This window comes from Vanellus vanellus (genome assembly GCF_965231255.1).
Source record: "Vanellus vanellus genome assembly, chromosome: 1".
In the NCBI taxonomy this organism is placed as follows: Eukaryota; Metazoa; Chordata; class Aves; order Charadriiformes; family Charadriidae; genus Vanellus; species Vanellus vanellus.
The window spans coordinates 28928487-28936846 of NC_138905.1; the positions used below are offsets into that span (position 1 = coordinate 28928487).

The 8360-nt window shown below is 37.9% G+C and overlaps 1 long non-coding RNA gene across 1 annotated transcript in view; it reads right to left on the bottom strand.

Moving 5' to 3' along the window:
- Positions 1-3144: 3144 nt before the first annotated feature.
- The window catches only part of LOC309686709, a 22380-nt gene continuing 17164 nt past the window's right edge, over positions 3145-8360 (bottom strand). Inside the window, exons 3-4 of the long non-coding RNA XR_014270564.1 lie at positions 6140-6234; positions 3145-3221 (exon numbers count right to left, since the gene is read on the bottom strand). This is a non-coding gene — a long non-coding RNA (uncharacterized lncRNA). The remainder of the gene's footprint in view (positions 3222-6139; positions 6235-8360) is intronic.

Consider the following 8360-nt stretch of genomic DNA (forward strand, 5'->3'; position numbering starts at 1 on the left):
ATCAGTAACCGATGAAATTACATGCAGGGCAAAAATAATAAATTTAAAAAGCTACTTCAGGATTTATGAATTTGAGAGAAATTTGATAGTAGTTCTGGGGAGGAAACAAAGAAAAATCTCAGATACATTTAAACTAATTTTACTATTCTTCTAAGTTTTCATTTTATTTTTTTGGTTTAGTTTTTTTTTTTTTTTAAAAAGAGACAAAATTCAGGTAAATCAAATACTAGTTGGGGTTTTTTATCAATAAATATCAGAAAAATCTGAGGGGACACTGCTAGTTACAGGCCTCCAACCAGACTCTGTGCCGCTGATCACAACCCTCTGAGTTCTGTCCCGCAGCCAACTCTCAATCCACCTCACTGTCACCTCATCTAGCCCATACTTCCTCAGCTTCCTAATGAGGATGTCATGGGAGACAGTGTCAAAAGCCTTGCTGAAGTCAAGGTAGATGACATCTACGGCTCTCCCCTCATCCAGCCAACCAGTTATAACATCATAGAAGGCTATCAGATTGGTCAAGCACGATTTACCCTTGGTAAATCCATGTTGACCACTTCCAATAACTTCCTGTTCCTCAACATATTTGGACATGACATCCAGAATGAGTCGCTCCATTACCTTCCCAGGGACAGAGGTGAGACTAACTGGTCTGAATATCCTAGATTAAACTTCCTTGGCGCAACTTGAAGCCATTTCCTTTTGTTCTAATTTAGAGACTGAAGACAAAAATAAATCATTTAAACAGCTCAAATAACACTGCAGGGGCACTAAGTATGTTGTTACCCATTATAGAATATGATTTTATCTTACACTGGAATGAAATGCTCAGTTGACCCCCCCCCCACACCCCTGCCTTAGTCAATCTGATTTTACCCTTGGAAGGTAACAGGTAATTTCTCTAACAAAAGAGGAACGGCACTTGCATGCATTTTCACTCAGCCTCTTGTGATGTCACCAGAATGAGATGGTTAATGGGTTGTGCTGGAAATCATAACCTGCGGACAGTCCTCATATGGGTACCAGATTGCACACCATGGTCAACAAAATTTTGCACCCTATACACTCCTTCCAAAACCATTTTCAGCTTCCTAGAGGCCAGGCTGTACACTTTTGACACTTATTTGGCTCCTGTTAAAGCACAAAAATATGTACTTTGAGTTAAATGTTGCTTTTGACTGGAATCTGGTGTGGTCAGCTCGTTCGTGGGGTGAAGAAGCGTGGCAAGTTTCTGTGGTGCTGGCGCTGGAGCTAGGATAGTACTGGTGACGCAGCAGGCCCAGTTACAATAACTCATTCCCCTAAGCAGTTACTCGTGGTATCTTGTTTTGTAGCAGGATCCTTTTTATTCAAGCTCCCACTGTAACTAACATACTGAAGCTCTCACACGACCTCTTGCACGAACAACAAATACCAAACGAAAGCACAAAGGGATCCTCTAAGGCATTAATCTTGTCCTGGATGCAGTGAACGACAGCTGGCGCAAGAACTGACATCCCAGGCTCAGACTATTGCCCAACTTCTTTTTTTGTTTGTGCTTTGTTTGTTTGTTTGGGTTTGTGTTTTGCTTTTGGGTTTGGTTTTTTTTTGGTTAATAGAAGCAATTTTTCCACACCAGGAATGAATCTAAATACGCAAGGTCTAGCTTTTTATAGCTTTATTCTTGGTTTCTGCTAGTTTACCAAGTATTCAAGAAATTATTACCGTCTTTGATATTGTCTGGGTCTTTCCTACACTGTTCTTTTTGCTTCTTCTTTTCTGTAGTTTACTTATTTAATTCGTTTCTCTTTCCTATCCAATTGACAACGCTGCTGATTTAATAAGTAAGCAAATTTTTCTTTCACTACAAGTTCAGGTCCTTCATTTTTAAACTAATTCAAAACTTTTTATATTCCATTTTTTTAAACCATTCTTTTTTGAATGCCTGATCCCTAGTTGCTTATTGTTTGATTTTATTTTAAACTGAACAAGAAAACAATAGCTTCCTGCAGTTTTCATTCTCATGTTACTCTGCGTTAAAAAAAAAGAGTGGTCATTATGGTTATATTTGTGTCCAGGAAAAATCAACCATAATATATTTACTAGTTGTGTTAGAAAAACACAGTTATGTCATTATGACTGAAAAAAAAAAAAGCTCTTCCAGGGAAAGAGCTATATATGTCCCCAAAACTAAAGCCCTTGACTAAAAGGGTTTGCAAAGTACTAAGTCTTACCTTCCACTACCACAACCTCTTTTGCACTTATACTAATGTTTACAGTGTAAATGCTGTATCTGTTATAGTAAGAAGGTATATAGTGTGTAAGTATGGACTGATGAATCATCATATAAGTGAATGAGGGAGCGCTGGAAACTGAGGATTATGTAGTACATGTGATGTACCTTCTATTACAACACTCATTTGTTCACTGAAATATTTTAAAATGTGTAGATTTAAAATAATAAAGAAAATCTTTTTTTTTACATTTTGCTTTGAATTTTTATGCTGAATTTTATTGAAACATACTTTTTAAAATCAGTCATTTTAGTATCCATTTTTATCAAATTATAATCTTTTACCACTTAATAATAGAGAAGCAGAAGCTTTTTAAGCACATAACAACTGTGACAATTTGATGGAATTCAGTTTGAGTAATAATTTTATCAAATAATATATTTCTTTTTAAAAATACCATTTATTAAAACATTATCCACAATTTAGGCAGAATGGTAAAGCAAATGTCATTTTTAAACACACGACCCACCTTTGCTGAAAGCGCAGCACAATCACAACACGTTATATTAAGCGTTGGCATGCTTTGGAACACAGGATGACTCTATCAATAGATTATTAAGCTTACAGATGAGAGCCCGGCATTTCTGAGTTAAATACTACTTAATTCTGCCTGTGCATCTCCATTGACTTTAATGGGTTTTCATGGGTTTCACTGAAGACGGGATATGATTCTCAGCACCTGGCGCATGAAGACACACTTGTCTGACATAGACTAAAGCATTCGTAGGCTCCCAAAAAGCAAATTTTGCTGTCTTTGAACATCTTCAGGTCTGGTGTTCCCAGGGAAAGTGAAGTCCTGGGTATAGGATCTGGCAGGCACTAACATAAAAGCAACCTCCGCATGGATACTTTTAGGAAAGTTCAGGGCAAATAATTAGGGGCATTCCTTTGGCAATCGCAGATCTTCAGGTGAAGGATGGAAATAAAATTCCTTAAATCGGAGCTGTTCTGTGGAAATGAGACCCAGGCAGAAGATGGAAAACATGGTGAAATACAATAAACTATCAAGTATAATAAGTAGCAGGGACTGGAAACAAAGGTAAAGGTCTACGTATATAATTTCAGAAACGGAAACTGTCTCTCTCGGTGAGAGAGCCAGAAATATTTCTTCTCACACTTCAGCTCACCCACAAAACTCCCAAGAAGAGTTTCTTCCAAGACACCTGGACTGTCTTGGTCAAGCATCAAGCTTAGGACATTTCTTCTTTTGTAGCTATTCTTATCTCCGTATGAGATTTTAATTTTGTTCTAAAGATTGAGGCATTTACCTGGGAGGAGGACGAGCTGCATGCTCCATCTGCAGAAGTTTAGAAAACTGACTAGTTCAGATTAGTAGACTCAGCTAAACAGGCAAACATCCACACCTGCCGACGGTCTAGCTACCCCTCAGAGAGGTTGTATGGAGTGAATGGAACATCCAACAGCTGCAAATTTCTGGTCTTTACAAAATTCTGCTGTCTCAGGGGCCTGCCAGACTACACTGTAGGCAACTTTAATTCCTTAAAATGGCAGAAGCAAAGCCGTTAGATGAGCTGAGTAGTTTTCTGGTGTGTTAATGACAAGGAAAAAAACCCAACCCAATGCAGCGTGAGAGCTGCTGCAAGGGAGGGACAGATGTATTCCCAGGAGCAGGAGGGAAAGAAGGAAAAGTAGGAGGAGAGAGAGCGCTCCCTTCCTTTCAGCAGCAGCATGCCAGTAGCTCAGCTAAGCTACCATCAACCTCTGGTTTTAGAGGTCTCAACACCACCTTGCCTCTATTTTAAAGATATTTATTAATGGAAGAACTCATAAAAGGGCCCTTTCATTTGTTCAGGGAACACTGTGAATACAAGAAGTCTCCTGCTTCAGATGAAAGTCAGTCCTCCACACCAACCGACTTACTCAGTATCTGCTTGGCTTAGTACGTCTGCCATTGGAACAAGTCCATTTCTTGCTAGGGTGAGATTAGGGCTTTATATGTAAAAGTGCTGATTTGTCAGAAAGTGACGGAAAATAATCTTCTTATACAATTATTATTTTACTGTCAAGTAATTCTGCAGTTTACTTAATCATAAGGGAAGGGACAAATGCAAGTTTAAAATATTTTACATTTTTAACTGTCCTTAACTCTAAACCCTAGGGCAGTCTTTCAGGGGGTAAATTCCTTCTTCAGACTAAAACTTGTCTTCCATTAAGATAAAACTTATGTTTAGCTAGGTTTCCTAGTTTCTTTTACAAAGTTTATATAAGCCTTTCACATTCTGTGTCTCACCTGACCTGCATGGATACTCCTGCATGCAAAAGAAACACACACGTTATCAGGTTACCTTGAAGAATTCCAACTTTTCTAAGACTTGAGATGAATTCCTTTATTTTGTTTACCTCTAAAAGATGTGTTCCATGACTGTGTTATCACTGTTCCATATACCTCTCCTGAACAATCCTCTAAGAATTTTGTTGCAGATGCCCTTAATATTTCACAAGTGTTCTATAAAATACTGCCGTCTCTTTAGAATTTACCGTGTTCTCTTCCTGCCTGTAACTGCAGACAGAAAATAATTCTTTTAGTGGTCTGTATGAATATTCGTAAGTGACAAGTACTCTGAGTTCTAAAATACTGGATTGGGAGGTTTTGCAATTGTTAGATCAGGGCTTCTCTCAGTTGTACCCTGGGATTAAAATGTCTTTATTTCAGTGCAATAACAGAGGAAGAACACAAGATTACAATAGATTTTAACAAGAAGGAGATAACTTTGCATTATTTTTCATTCTTCTTTCATTCTCCGTCACGAGGATGGAGTCATGCTGTGACATTCTTTGCTAGGTATTGGAACATGAGAATGATATACTCGACTTTGAATGTCTTGAGTTTTGTAACGTATAATAGTTGAGTTTTACTTCTTTCACCCCAGTATTTTGCATTTTGATAGGCAAGAGCCACTTCACCGCTAAGGCCCTTCTGCTGACCTTTAACACAGCGGGTAGCTTTAGCAGTGCAATTATCAGGAAGGGTTGTGGTGTCCTGGAGGAAGCCAGCGTGCGCACGTGTATAAACCGGGATATCAAGGATGTAAAAAGCAGAGGAGCACATGCCAGGCAAGTGAAGTCATTTGATCATGACAACCCAGCCAAGCCAAAGTCAGAGTGACGGTTGTGTCAGAAATTCTTGCTTAGCCTCCTTTATGCATTTGAGTGAAAACATAAGAGAGTACAGATTAATGTGACCCCGTTTTACTTTTTCTTAAACGACTGCTGTTTCCAGCTCCAAAAGTTCTGCCTATCAGTTGGGTAACAGGAACTTAACATACAGGAATCTAATTTACCCACTTGATACGTATTGTTTATAAGTTTGAACCCTGGTTTCCAGTTTCATTATTGCTTACACAGTTCTAAGGTCATTGTTTCCAATTGTGGGTGCCTAAAGCTATAAGCATTAATATATATCAGGTTTTTCATCCTTAATATATACAACTACCTTTTATGACAAAGAAAGCCAGGATTTGGCCTTCAAAAACAAGAGGACATCAGTAATACAAGTCTCAGTGTGCTATTATTGTAACATGATCAGCAAAGAACGATCAATGCACACTGCTATAAGTACAACTAAAAGAGAGCCCACTCATGAAAGGTAAAGAAAAACAGACATAAATGTTCCACCTACTGTAGCTTTTGCTATTGCACTTGTATTTACCACGACTGGTGTTGAGGAACCGCTCTCATTTTTGCTTGAACTGAAAATGTTTTCATGACAGAAGCATTTGTGCTATGTGTTACTTTTGCCCTTACAAATATAATTAAAGAAGTTTGGAGGGGTTTTCTTTTCTTTTAATGAGTAGCACCCTTTAGAAGCACACTTGATACACCCTCTTTGCTCTTTCTTTCCTTACCATCATTGTTTCTCTTTCCTTCACTTGGTGGCTGTTGTTGTCATACAGTTTGCCTTCCCAGGCTCCATCCCCCCTCCATCTTCTTCCTCTTCTCCCTCCAAACAAAATAAAACAAAACAAAGCTCTGTTCATTAATTTTTCTTCCCGAGACAAGTTCATGTTTTTTCAACGTACTGCAGGAGGACAGCGTATGCTGATTTTGCTGCTTAAATATTATTTTTCATCATTTCTGTGTTTATTTTTCCAAATGTGCTAAGAGACCTCCCAATGAGATCCCTTCTTCCCTCTCCACAGTCCTCCCCTTAGGAATCTGTCTGTTACTAACATCTCTTGGGTAAAATCCAGCCACTGTGTCCACGTCAAGTCAAGCTGAATTTACTCCATGCCCTGCAGCTGTTCCATTGTCTCCTTATTGCAACACAAGTTTCTGTTTGTTTTATTTATTTATCATTTCTAAGTACCAGGCTTTCTGGCAAAATGTTGCCAGCTGGAGGTTACATGGAAAATGTTTAGCACAGCTTTAACACATGCTCCAGAGTATGTGTACATGCATTTCATTCTTGGTAAATCAGCATTTAGGGAGCATGGGGAAATAGGCTGTGAAATGCAATCAGCTTGTCCTGAGCTACGGTGCTATTTAATAAAATCTCTAGCAAAGTAAAATAGCAGAAACTCATCCAAGTCTTTAGTGAGTGCATTTGCTCCTCCCTCAACTATCAATATCAAAATAGTCTCTTAGGCAACTATGTCAATGAAAAATGAAGAAAAATAAATAGAAAAAAATTAATAGGTATTTCTGATGAATAACCATCATCCCTGACTGTGCTAAATCACATTTCTAATCTCTTTATTTTGAGCATTCATTAGCACTTACTTCCCTCAGTTAAATAAGAATGAAGTGCTATAAATAATGTTTATGCCTCTAGGAGCTCACGTAGCTGGTCTTCTGGTTTTCTGTAGGTTTTCCCTCATTCAGAATTAACTAGTCAACTTCTCTGTTGACAAAGCATAAAATATAAAATAAGGAAGAAAACTATTAATATCTGTATAAAGTCCCTCTGTTTTTCATGTACGGGGGGTATTGCACTGTCTCACAGATCCCCTCATCATCACTTGGTGCAACAAGAATTCCAATTTCAACATCTGCTGCTGTACCCCCTTTTCAGTCCAACAGAGATCTTGTCCAGCATGTTGGACAAGCACGTTAAGAGTAGGTCTGTCTTCCTAGGCAAATCATCTGTCACTTTTATGTTGAATTCCCACCTGTGAATTATAACAAACACACACTGAGGTGCTGACCTCAACAGGAATACCTCTATAGACGGCTCTACTTTTCATGCATCCATTGGTAGAACTTGAAGAAAAAATCAGGAAAAAAATTAGTAGAAACTTCTGGTGAGTATCAAGTTCTTTTCACTTTGAATTTCCAATTGATACTTCATGAGTTTTCCAGACTGCTATCTAAAATACACTGATCTTGGATAATGATGGACTATGGTTTGGTTCTACTTCTGATACTTCAGTGAGAAGTGTAATTTCTAAGGCGTTTTCAGGAACAACATTGTCCACCGGGATCTATTTGGACCAGAATGCAGCTGATTATTTATGACAGTTTGGATTCTCACTGCTTATACAAAAGCTAAATTAAAAAAGAAACTTATATCATGGCATTCATCTATGTATTTGACATTGAAGTCCACTAGAGTCTAAATTCAGGTGTGAGCTCTAATAAGATAAGGAACTGAAGTAAATGTAATATATACCTTTCTGATGTCATCTTGATATATTTATGATGCTCCACTTCTAAAGAATTTTTATTTGCAATGAGTAATTTTCCTCTTCCATCTCTCCAGCGTGCGTTTCCACTGACTCTAATCGTTTAAGGAAGTTTATATTGGCGTAAGAACCTCATGGAACCAAAACATTTTAATTTAGGAAGAAAAGCCAAACAGGGCTTCAGATATGTATAAGTCAAAAGATGACCACTCCTTACTTGAACGCACAAATTCTTCTAGCTAGCTATGTATTGGTAAACATCTGGTGAATGTTCAGGATGGTTTAAATCAAACTGCAAAAGAATTTATGTCAGTATGCATGACTAATCAATGCAATTATTGTCTTCCATATCACGTCTGATTTTAGACTCTTGGGTTCAAGCCATCAGAAAGAGTAGTTTTGTGATATTTAAACTTTGAAATGTGGTATAGATTGATAATGACAT